The sequence below is a fragment of the Macaca fascicularis genome, chromosome 5 (genome assembly GCF_037993035.2).
Source record: "Macaca fascicularis isolate 582-1 chromosome 5, T2T-MFA8v1.1".
Taxonomy (NCBI): domain Eukaryota; kingdom Metazoa; phylum Chordata; class Mammalia; order Primates; family Cercopithecidae; genus Macaca; species Macaca fascicularis.
In genome coordinates this window covers 143428274-143441510 of record NC_088379.1, presented here as the reverse complement: position 1 = coordinate 143441510, position 13237 = coordinate 143428274, and the positions used below count along the sequence as shown (strand labels likewise).

General features: G+C 37.7%; 1 long non-coding RNA gene across 1 annotated transcript in view; it reads right to left on the bottom strand.

The window, feature by feature from the left end:
• The window catches only part of LOC141410338 (uncharacterized), a 32316-nt gene extending 21567 nt beyond the window's left edge, over nucleotides 1-10749 (bottom strand). The window contains exon 1 of the long non-coding RNA XR_012435113.1: nucleotides 10528-10749. This is a non-coding gene — a long non-coding RNA (uncharacterized lncRNA). The remainder of the gene's footprint in view (nucleotides 1-10527) is intronic.
• Nucleotides 10750-13237: the final 2488 nt, after the last annotated feature.

Sequence of the window (13237 nt, the reverse complement as noted above, 5' to 3'; positions counted from 1 at the left end):
GGTGAAGGCTCTCACAATGCTCTCATTCCTGAATTCTCTCAATGCTTCTGTAACATGACCACACTTTCGGATTCACAACCCATTCTTTTTCTAGGTTAACAAATTCATAGGACATTAACAGTTTCACACTGTACTCTGGGGGCATTTTAGCATTAACCTCTTTACATTCTGAGCCTTACCCATGTGAGTCTTCTCAGTTCCTCTCAAAGATATTTTGATGATGGAGCTTCATCTTTTGCCTTATGGTGACTACATTTCTTCAGTTCCCACTTGTGTGGAAGTTTCATAAAAATCCTGCTTAGAGTCTGAAATGAATTGCTTTTTGTAGAATGGCCCTTCAAGTAGTTCCAGACTAATGAGAGCAAACAAGATGGACTTGCAAAAGTTAACATTCAAAAATATATAATGTTTAAAGTAACTATCATATCACCCACACGCACTCTGGACAATCAGAGGTAGATGCTTCTTTTTGATATTAACCACATATATTTCTGTGTATCATCAATTGCTGTTGCATGCTTTCGTGTTGTGAATGTATTAAAAAGTATTCTTTTTGAAAATAATGGAAGACTCCAGTTTTGACATCAGAGCCTCTGACAAGTGAATCTGTTCTCATTATCTCAACATCTATCTTGGCTTGTAAAAATCCTGCAGGTTTATGATGCATCACGGTATCCTTCACTGACTCCTCTTGTTCTTAAACATAAAGCTGCCACTTGTGCTAGGACAAGCTTGATAAGATTGTCTTATAGATCCAATTCATTTAAAGGGAACATTGCTGCCGACACTAACATCCCTTTGCCACAGCTCTTCTCTGCCTGAGTTAGAGTATTATGCTCGAGAGTTAGAAGGATGAAGTGCAGATATACTATATGCACAAAATTACCACTCACTCCTAAAGGGTTAGAGCCTTAAATATCAAGATATTCATTCTAATATGAACAGAGGAAAAGTGCTGTTTTTGCACTTTCTTAAATGAGGCCATAGGCTTCAACCATCTACTATACTATCCTTAGTAAGTGGACAATAAGAAGAATAATAAACCATGGTTCATTTTAGATGTTAACCCACATCCAAATACCTGAATGACCTTCTCTCAAAGCTGTTTTAAATAAATGGTGTATAAAATACACACCAAGAGAGTCATAAACGGCCAAGGTGATATTTGAGGCCTTATGGGAGGTACTCATTTCAAAAATTCCATGCTCTGTCACCTCTAATGATCTTTGGCTCTTCATTCAGCTGAGAGTTGGCTTTTTAATGAACAAATGCCCTAAGCAGTCTAGATGGCATTCTTATTATGGTCATATATTTTGGAAGTGTGATGGGGAAGAAACTGATATAAGAAGAAGGTGTAAGAGAAGGAAAAGAATACCCGAGAAATGGAGGGCATACATGTCCCCATCAAAGTGATAATAAATGTGGTGGGGTGGCAATGCCTGTGGTTGTGAATGCCAGTTGATGAATGAAGCCTCATATTTTGCACCCCCAGACTTTAAGGATTCTGGATGTATCCAAGTGTCTGTTGTATATAAGTCTGATAGGCACACAGTCTAGCCCATAATCAGTGTACATGTATTTTTTTTCATATTATAGAAATGTGGATGTTCCCTGGGGTTATAAAAGAATCCTGGGGTCCTCTGAGGTATTCCAGGAAGTGTGGGACCAAGTAAACTGCTCCTAAACCTCTTGGAATGTCTTGAATTCTTGTAGTTAAGAAAGGAAGAGGAAAAACTCTATAAATAATTTGCCAGGTTTCCACTAGTTATCTTGGCCTGAGAATTGTCCCCTTGGAGGTAGTCCTAGTGGAGTTTAGAGCACTCTTTTTTTTTTTTCCCCAACTTCAACAGTCTCAGAAGCTACTGGACCACACTGGAATCCTGTTAAGAGTTAAATATAAATATCTCAGCAGCATCATGGGCTTCTAAATCAGGCAACAAGAGGAAATTCAAATATCATTACCTCTAACTCAGTTAGCCCAGGTCATGAAGCTCAGGGACATTTGATTATCTTCAGTGATTGATTGTGGCTCCTAAATGGCTCTATTCCATATGGAAGCATCTTTTCCTTACATTGAACAAAATATTGGAAACTAAGGTTTATGTTAGCTCCTTTAAGCACACTTTCAAAATTATATTTGGTTTATGTTAGCTCCTGTAAGCACACTTGCAAAATTATATTTGATAAACTTTTGGGTTTTGAAGGAAGCCAGATACCATTTTAAAGCATATTGTGTCAAATGACATGTTTCCAGTTATACCTGGAGGAATTATTCGCTTTTTATCATCAAACAAAGACATTTGCTTTTGTACTATATAGGGACTCTGGACTAATCAAGAAGCACAAATGACATGTAATAATTGCTTTAATATAATTCTATGTGACTTACTTGTCACCCATGTATAGAGTAGACCTGCATGTATATTTTCAGCATATTAAACTTGCTTCCGGTATCTTTTCGATTTTTTTTTAACTGCAAAATGTTTTCATTAATTTAGATGACTGGGAGCTAAAGAAAGGTAGCTTCTGAAAATTCCTTTCCACGTATAAGTCTCCAGATTCAAATAGTATTTATCAAGTTAATGTTATGTATCAACTTCAGAACCCTGCCATTTCATTTATTTATAGTGAGACATGAGTAGATAGAAATAGCCATATACTTTGTTTTTTATTCTGATATGTGTTTAAAACGAGGTGACATCAGTATCTGACAAGGGCATTGACCAGGGTATCTGTAATTCACAAGTGATGAGAAGGGAAGAGTTAATGGGATTTTTAATACGCTGAATAGGGCTTTTCTGCTGAACAGCACTACATTGTCTGAGAGCAACAGCTCTTGAATATTAAAAGAGAACTGTTTGTCTTGTCCTGTTGCCATGGAAGGAGAGAAAGTGATTTTAGAAAAACAAACAGGAGAAGTCTTGAAGAAATTAGATAGATTTGAAAACAATTTGCCTGGTGGTATTCCTCTTGCCCAAACTGTATATATGTATAGGAGGAGAGCAGGGCAAATAATCCATCCTTCCATTGTTTTGAAGACAGATTAAAGCTCTATTGCTGTCCTTGAGACAATGCAGGATGGGAGTGCTAAGGCAGGATGAAACTAGTATGTAGCTGGTATACACATTGGGACTGTCCTTTCATTAGGCATTTGTGGGTGCACTTACTGCACCACCTTAGAGGCAGCACAAGCTACTTTTTGCTTTTATGTGGCCATATATTTGTCATAGGAAAGAAAATTTTAAAAACTATTTTATCTCCATGGATTGGAAATCTTTCTTTATGTTATGCTCCATTAAAAAAGAAAAACAAGTTCAAGGTCTCAGTGCTTTACAACAATAACAGTTTATTTCCTACTCTGTCAATGTAGGTTCTAGGAGAGCTGTGGGTCTGCCTCACATATCTTCCTTATTTGGTGATTGAGACTAAAGGAAAGAGCCTTATCTTGGTCTTGTGGCAAAGGGAAAGAACAGTGACAGAGCCATGGGATGGCTCTTGAAGCATCTACCCAGAGGTGGCAGATAGCACTTTTACTTACACTGCATTGGCCATAGTAAGTTACATGGCCAAGTGTGATATAAATGACCTCCTCAGACCATGGAGTATTCACAAAGACAAGTATTTCAAGTCACATGCTAACAGATAGATGCATATAATTTTCTTTTAGGAAGGAGAATGAAAATACATAATTGAGATAAATAATGCCATCTTCATCACCCTTGATCAGTTTTGAAGGCTTACGGAAATAAAATGTGATACATCGGAGGCTATAGATCTTGCTCCTTAGGTGATACGGAGTTAGGCTAGCAGTGATTCCCATGGTTTAGAGTTCCTGAGGATCACCTAAATAAGTTGTTAAAAATGTAAGTTCTTTCAGCCCAATGCCCATCATTCAAAGAGTAAATAAAGAAGTTATGAGATATATATATATATATATACACACACACACTCCATGACATACTATTCAGCCATAAAAATAAATTAAATAATGGCATTTGAAGCAACCTGGTTGGAACTGAAAACCATTATTCTAAGTGAAGTAACTCAGGAATGGAAAACCAAGCATCATATGTTCTCACTTACAAGTGGGAGCTAAGCTATGGGAGTATGCAAAGACATAAGAATGATACAATGGACTTTGGGGACTTGGGGGAAAGCGTGGGAGGGGGTGAGAGATAAAAGACTACATATTGGGTACAGTGTACACTGCCTGAGTGATGGTTGTACCATAATCTTACAAATCACCACTAAAGAACCTAGTCATGTAACCAAATACCACGTGTTCCCAAAAACACATTGAAAAAAAAATAAATAAATAAAAGGAGGAACAATTAAAAACAAAACACTCCTGTTCTAGAAAAAGAAGTATGAAGCATAACTAAATTAGTGCTTAGGCATGAACATTTGGGTGATAAAATTAAAAAGAAAATAAAGACGTGATTACCATAAAGATCAGGACTGTGATTACTGTTGAAAAGAGGGAAGGGACTGTGGTTAGGATAGATGGATGGAAAAAATATATTTTTTAAACCTAGCTGTGGTTACAAGGGTATTTGGTTTGTTTTATATAGTCTTCTATATCTGTTAGATTTTACAATAAAAAGTTTTTTTAAACACTGAATAAAAAAACAGCAGGTTCTCTGATGCAAGACAAGGATGCCCTCTCTCACTACTTCTATTCAACATCGTATGGGAAGTCTTAACTAGAGCAATTAGGTAAGAGAAAGAAATAAAGTGCATCCAAATAAGAGAAGAAGTCAAACTATCCTGTTAGTAGATGACATGATGCTATATCTAGAAAACTCCATAATCTTCAGCTGATAAACCATTTCACCAAAGTTTCATGACACAAAATCAATGTACTAAAATCACTAGCATTCTTATACACCAACAACAGCCAAGCTGAGAACTAATTCAGGAAGGCAATCTCATTCACAACTGACAACTGCCACAAAAAGAATAAAATACCTAAGACTACAGATAACCATGGAAGTAAAAGATCTCTACAATTAGAATTACAAAACACTGTCAAATAAATCAGAGAAGACACGAACAAATGGAAAAACATCCCGTGCTCATGGATAGGAAGAATCAATATCCTTAAAATGGCCATACTGCCCAAAGCAATTTATAGATTCAATACTATTCTTATCAAACTACCAACAACATTCTTCAGAGAACTAGAAAAAAAATTTTAATTCATATGGAACGAAAAAGGAACCCAAATAACCAATGCAATCCTAAGCAAGAAGAACAAAGCTGGATGCATCACACTACCTGACTTCAAAGTATACTACAGGGCTACAGTAACCAGAACAGCATGATACTGGTACAAAAACAGGCAAATAAACCAATGGAACAGAATAGAGAGCCCCAAAACAAGGCCACAGATCTACAGACATCTGATCTTCAACAAAGCTGACAAAAACAAGCAATGGAGAAAAGACTCTATATTCAATAAATGGTGCTGGGATAACTGGCTAGCCATATGCAGAAAATTGAAACTGGATCCCATCCTTAAACCATATGCAAAAATTCACTCAAGATGGATTAAAGACTTAAATGTAAAACCCAAAACTCTAAAAACCCTAGTGTCTTCTAGGGGTTTCTTATAGTTTCTTCTAGATTTTCTTATCTAAGCAATACCAATCAGGACACAAGCATGGGCAAAAATTTCATGACAAAGGCACCAAAAGCAATCCCAACAAAAGCAAAAATTAAAAAATGGGATTTAATTGAATTTAAGAGCTTCTGCACAGGAAGAGAAACTGTTAATAAACAGACAGCCTACAGAATGGGAAGAAAATACTTGCAACCTATGCATCTAACAAAGGTCTAATATCCAGCATCTATAAGGAACTAAGACAAATTTACCAAAGGAAAACAAACAACTCCGTTAAAAAGCGGGCAAAGGGGCTGGACATAGTGGCTCACGCTTGTAATCCCAGCACTTTGGGAGGCCGAGGCAGGCGGATCATGAGGTCAGGAGATTGAGACCATCCTAGCTAACATGGTGAAACCCCGTCCCTATTAAAAAAAAAAAAAAAAAGTTAGCTGGGCTTGGTGGCGGGCACCTGTAGTCCCAGCTACTCAGGAGGCTGAGGCAGGAGAATGGCATGAACCCAGGAAGTGGAGGTTGCAGTGAGCAGACAGAGATCAGGCCACTGCACTCCAGCCTGGGTGACAGAGTGAGATTCCGTCTCCAAAAAAAAAAAAAGTAGGCAAAGGACATGAACAGACACTTTTTTTTTTTTTTTTTTTTTTAAGATATACGTGTGGTCAACAAGCTTTGAAAAAAGGCTCAATATCACTGATCATTAGAGAAATGCAAATCAAAACCACTTCACACAGGTCAAAATGGCCGTTGAGAAAAAGTCAAAGTAACTGTTGCTGACAAGGTTACAGAGAAAAGGAAACACTTATACACCTTGTTGGTAGGAATGTAAGTTAGTGTAACCATTGTGGAAAGCAGTATGATGATTCCTCAAAGAGCTAAAATCATTCTACCATAAAGACACATACACACAAATGTTTTTGTTTGCTTTTTTTTTTCTTTTTGAGACATAGTCTTGCTTCATCACCAGGCTGGAGTGCAATGGCACGATCTTGGCTCACTGCAACCTCCACTTCCTGGATTCAAGCAATTCACCTGCCTCAGCCTCCTGAGTAGCTGGGACTACAGGCACGCATCACCATGCCAAGCTAACTTTTGTATTTTTAGTAGAGACAGGATTTCACCATGTTGGCCAGGATGGTCTAGATTTCTTGACCTCGTGATCCACCCACCTTGGCCTCCCAAAGTGCTGGGATTACAGGCGTGAGCCACTGCACCTGGCCATGAATGTTTAAGCATGATTCACAATAGCAAAAATATAGAATCAACCTAAATGCTCATCAGTGACAGATTGGATAAAGAAAATGTGGTAGATATACACCATGGAATATGATGCAGTCATAAAAACAAACAAACAAACAAAAAAACGAGATAATGTTTTTCGTGGGAACATGGATAGAGCTGGAGGCTATTTGCCTTAGCAAACTAACAGAGGAACAGAAAACCAAATATACATGTTCTCACTTATAAGTGATAGATAAATGATGAGAACTCATGAACATAAAGAAGGGAACAACAGACACTGAGGTCTGCTTGAGCATGGAGGATAGGAGGAGGGAGAGGAGCAGAAAAAGTAACTATTGGGTACTAGGCTTAATATGTGGGTGATGAAATAATCTATACAACAAAACCCTGTAACATGAGCTTACCCATATAACAAACCCTCACATGTACTCCTGAAACTAAAATAAAAGTTTAAAAAAATGCAGGTTATCAATATCACTTCTCCTCCATCTCACCCCAACTGTCACTTCTAACATGGTAGTTTGCACTGAGGTCCAGGAATCTGCATTTGAAGAAGTAACTTGGCAACATTTTCTGAAACATTGACCCAGATGAGCTCTGTCTTCAGTCATGTAGTTGTGCTGTAAGAAAAATAGTATCCAGAGAAATAGTCTCTATGAATTCCCAATCCTCAGCTTTCAGTATTTCACAGTCCATATATTTTGGAATCCCTTTTATTCTTCTCTCTTCTCACTCATGGTAAAAGGACAATAGAAAAGTAACACATGTCCAGATATGTTATAAAAGAGGATTAATATTATCAAGAGGGGAGTTTATTTGTCCTCCTCTAAACATTCTACCCTAGAGAATTAGAAACACACTGGGGAGTAGATTCCTTCAAAAGACCAAAAGATCAGTTATTTATGCATTCGTTTGCACCATTTCAGGATGCAAAGTTATCAGAAGAGACAACCTCTCTGGTCTCAAGCCAGCTGAGACGCCACCAGGATGCGACTGGAATTCTTTAAGGAGTCTTTGAGGACACTACATCTATCCTGGGCAAATTTCTCGAGACTTGCAGACTGGCTTACAAGGTGTCACAGGCTTCTGTTGTCCCTTGCTGTCTATCTGTAAGTAGTAAAAAGTCTCTTCATGCAGTTTGTTGTATGCACAGGTGTTTTGTCTCACTGGACTCAGACAAGTTGGTGACCAGTACCCAGTGAACCTGCTTCACAACAAGAGGAGAAGGAATTCCAGGTAAATTGACCTTCTATTCCTCTGGGTATAACTATGATCCACTATTAGGAATATTATTATATTCTTTTTGGCAGTGGGCCACACTGATACACAATTTGGGATGTGGTTGGGGTTAGGCTTAGAAATTCAGAGTGGAGCATACTATTAAACTTAAGTTAAACATCAGGATGGGTTTTGTCTACTATTTTCATTCTATTAATGCCTGGAACCTGAAGATAACAGGACCTTGCCATGCCAGTTACTATTTCTCCTTGAAGTGTTTCTTCTGAGTAGTAACTCTAAGGAATTGGCCGAGCATCACCTTGTTGCTTGTGCTGGGAGGAAGAGAGCAATGGCATTCCTGCTCTGAGGAAAGGGGCAGAAGCATCAACTCCCTTGCATTGTTGTCTTACAGAGAAAGTATTCTGTTTCCTACTTTTTTCACTTCACATTCTATCTTTTGCATTTTTCCTTCTTGCTACAATGTATTTAAAACTGACAATTACAGTCACTAAATTTATGTAATATTCCACCTAGTTAGTATATTTTTCTGCCATTTCCCTATTATTTAGTATTTAGAATATTTGCAATACTTGATATTAAAAAATAAATCTAAACATTTTCATGAAAGCTTTTGTCTCCCAAAACCTCGTTCTCTATCATAAATTCTTATTTAATTCCTGTGTTTAATGGAAAAATCCTTTTAAAATATGTGATTATTTTATTTTTGACATTTTAATTTACATGGGGCTATATTTCTGTTCTTTCTCACTCACATCGTCTCCCCTTATGTTTATTCTTAATTTTGTTTCTTGAGATGGAAAGAGGGAAAAGGGGTGCCGTGAGATCTAGGGGCACAGCCTGAAAAGTCAAAGGTAATTTAAATTTCTCTCAGAGCCATTTCTTTACAATGAAATGAGCAAATGGAAATGAAATAAGCAAAAACAAAATAAGAAGAAATAACTAAAAGCAAAGACATAAAAATTCTAAATTAAGAACTTTCTTAATAATTTTTTTTTTTTTTTAAGTAGAAAAATTCAAAGCTAGAGTGACTAAACTTTCAATTATGTGGAAGGCTTTAGAGCAGTGGTTCTCAGCCTGGGTGTGTGCCACACTGATATGTTTGGAATGGTGTGGGAAGGAGGATCACGTAGAGAGTGGGGTTAGGAACTAAGCCTACTTCTGAACCTCTTACTCAAATGGCAGCTTAGCCATCAAAATCTTGGGATCCTCATCACAATGGTGTGCATAAAAACGTAAGTCTTGCTGATTAAAAAGAAATTAAGAACATTTAAAGGATGAAATTTAAAATACTGGCAGCTCTCGATTTGCTAATTCATATGTATCAATTTCAGTTACCATGGTTTAGTTAAATAACACCAGTCCCTCAATAACATGGTTCACGTTTCATTAACCATGGTATATTAACTGCAATTTCATGAAGTTCTAACCTCACTGATAGCACTTCAGTTCAGAAATCACTACATAAATAGCAGATGCACACCATGATCAGTGACGGATCACCTCAGTATGGCTACTGCACATCTGTTACTCAGTTACCACCCAGCAAAGCATGTAATTGTGTTGCCTCCACATCTTCCAATCATAAACTCACGTGACATTTTACAAAACAGATGATTAAAAGAAGAAATTGTGCAAGAGACCAAAGTGCAGTAAAGAAATGAAAAGCAATAATGCTGGATGTGAAATTAGATCCAATAAGAAGACAGCTGACAATGGAATATTGACATTGCTGTCATTTGAGTTTCTGGGTATGAGGCCACGAAAATTTACTGAAAGAGAACTTAACATAAATGAGAAAGGTAGTTGTGATGAACAGAATGAAGATGTCCTAGAGGAAGTAATGCTGGCAGAACATTTTCACATTAGAAAAAACTCTTGGAGGTGTTTCAAGACACTGAAAGAACAAAGAATACAATGCCGGAAGGCATTCTGAACTTAGAAAAGCGTACGACAGTTCACCAGTGCGTAAAGAAAGATGGTGCTCCACATTGCCAGTTACATGACAAGGGGGCAAACATGGTTTAAACTACTTTTGATAAGTTTTTATGAAAAGTAAAACACGTTAGTTTTAAACATTTCTCATGTTTTAAGTTATATTGTACTAGGTATTAGTTTTATTATTTTTATTTACTTGTACCTTTGTCAATGACAGCAAGAAAGATTTTGATGTTTTGGCAAAACTTTTTAAAGGCCAAGGCCCAATCATTAGTTTTCTCATTGATTATTAAGATTGCTTTGCACAATCATCTTGGCAGTCCCACATTATTGTGCTTGTACTGAGGATTATCTGTACCTTATTTTCTGTTACATAGTAATTTCAAATACTGTCTCCTTTAGTCCTCACAATAACTTGCTGAATGAAGCATGCATTATTATTTGCATTTAACAGAAAAGAGAGACTTTAGAGAGATCAAGAAATGTACACTTACTCTTGGCTGAGCTGTGGTTCTACAGTCGTCCTGTATCCTCTCTTCACTACAACGCTGCAGAGACTCATTCCCCTAAACTGCCCTGTCTGTCAGATGAGCACACCATGCATGTTACATTCCCAGAGTTTCAACTATATCCTCTCCCACCCAGGGGCTCCTCTATTTTGCAGGTTCGCTGTGGTCTCAATCTGAGTCTTGCCTTTGTAGATCTATCGCTCTTCTGTTTCTCTACTATTCAGGGCATATTGTTGTTGTTGTTTTAAAAACATCTGACTCTCTCTTTTCTAATGAAACTGACTGTGTGTTTTTCCACAAAGCCAGACTCTCCTTTCTTATGATCAAATAATTAAAAGTAATGAGTTAATGGAAGAAACTTGCCGACCCCTCCTAGTGACTATTAGAATCCCAAGACTTAATCCCAGTCCTTTTTCTTCCTCAATCATTAAGCCCATCACTTTTTTCTTCTTACATCTTGTGGATTTGTCTCTGCTCTCAATCCCTGTTTCTAGATATAAATGTAAACATTCATCTCTGCTGTAGTATATTCATTTATTTTATGAACACTGATAACACTATGTTCCAGACATTCTTTTAAGTGCTTTATAGCTTTACAAATATTAGTTTATTTAAAACCTCTTAACAGCTACCTGAGGCAGATACTATAATTATCATTCTCATTTATAATTGAGAAACTGAGAGGCTTAAAGTAACTTTCCTAAATTCACACATCTGGTAAGTGATAGAGAAAGGATTTGAAACCAGGCAGTCTAACTGCAGAATCCATGCTTTAAGCACTGTTTTAGAATGTATCTCATTCATACATTCATGCATTTATCCATTTAGCAAACATTTATTAAGTGCTTATTGTATCAAACACTGTAATAGAGAAGAAAGAAATGTGTAAAAAATAAGTGGAGAAATGTTTTATAGATTACATCACAGGTCAGGGTTAAAGTAAAGACACTAAGGAGTGAGTGGTCAAGTCTAAACAAGAAAGGCAGAGAAGAAATTTAAAATAGATGAGTCTTGAAATATGTGTGGGCAGTTACCTGGGGAACAGAACACTGCATTTTAAGGGCAAAAGCATTTTAAGATAGAGGGAGGGCTGATAACAGAGGCATAGAGGCATGAATAAACTGCTATGTTTGAGCCACCTCCACGTGGTTGAAGCAAGGATTGAGGTAGGGTTTAAAGTGAGACGAAAGGTTGAAAACACAGGAAAGATACAACGTGAGGGGCAAGAACTTGGTTCCGGCAATGAAACTTGAGTGTATATCTGACTCATGTGCTTCTGCCTGGGGCAACACAATTAGATTGTAGGAAGCTAAAACAAGGAAACTTGTATTCTAAACAAATCACCAAGTTTATTTTGTGGTAAAATAGTTTAAGAGCCACTGCTACAAGTCCGTCAGGCCTCCGTGATCTGGCTTCTGGTTTGAGTACTCCGCAGAGCACTTCACAGAGAGCTTCATTTTGCACCAAGGAAGACTGAGCTTTCCTCTCAGCAGAACGAGTCCATTCTTATTCAGTTCTCCAATGGAAAAACCAGTACTTGTGGAGTGACTCCACGTTAAACTCCTTTTGCCTAGAGAAGCATATCTTGGTTCAATTTTACATAAATTCACCATGCTAGGCACTGTGAATTATTGCAAAGATGAGAAAGAAAGAGATTTGGTTTTTAGCAACTCAACATCTAGTCATCCCCAATCTGTTTTTCATATCTCATTATAAGAGTGTCATCATTTAAAAACTTTGCATAAGAGATCTTAAATAATATATGAACACTAAAGCTGCCTCGCATTCTGAGCGTTACGCAGTGCATCCTGCATTCATGGATGGGAAAGGGGCATCACTACTTAACGGCTACAGAAGGTCTTCTGACTCTGGACTCATGCAGTTTTTCCACCATGTCGTGTTCCTTCTCACCCCGGGTTAATTCCTTCTTTGATGCATATTTTTTCTTGAACATTCACGTATACTTTTATATTTTCCAGAGCACTCTTTCCTCCCCTTTTTACCTGTGAAATCCTACTAACCATTATAGTCTAAGCTTAGAAACACTTCTTCTGCCAAGCCCTTCCTGACCATCAAAGTTGTGGCTAAGTGCTCATTTTAGTAACTGCTATACCAGTACACTTTTACACTGCTATAAAGAACTATCTGAGACTGGGTAATTTATGAAGAAAAGAGGCTTAATCAACTCACAGTTCCACAGGCTTAACAGGAAGCATGACTAAGAGACCTCAGGAAACTTAAAATCATGGTAGAAGGCAAAGAGGAAGTAAGTCCGTCTTACCACGGCAGGGCAGGAGAGAGAGAGAGAAAGCAAAGGGGGAAGTGCCACACACTTTCAAACAACCATATCTCACGAGAACTCACTTACTAACATGAGAACAGCAGGGGGAAGTTCTGCCTTCATGAGCCAATCACCTCCTACCAGGTCCTTCCTCCAACACATGGGGATTACAATTTGAGATGAGACTTGGGTGGGGACACAGCCAAACCGTATCACCTGCAGTAACACTGTCATAAACCAATGTCTACCTGGATGTTTTCTCCACTAAACTGAAAGCTCCTGCAAGATGGCACTTTCCCTGATGTATACCCTGCTGTGTGCCCTGAGACTGCTAAGCATTTGTATTCCCAAAGCCTAGCAGTCTCAGGACACACAACAGGACACACAATTCCTTGATGACTTAGGAATTAATGA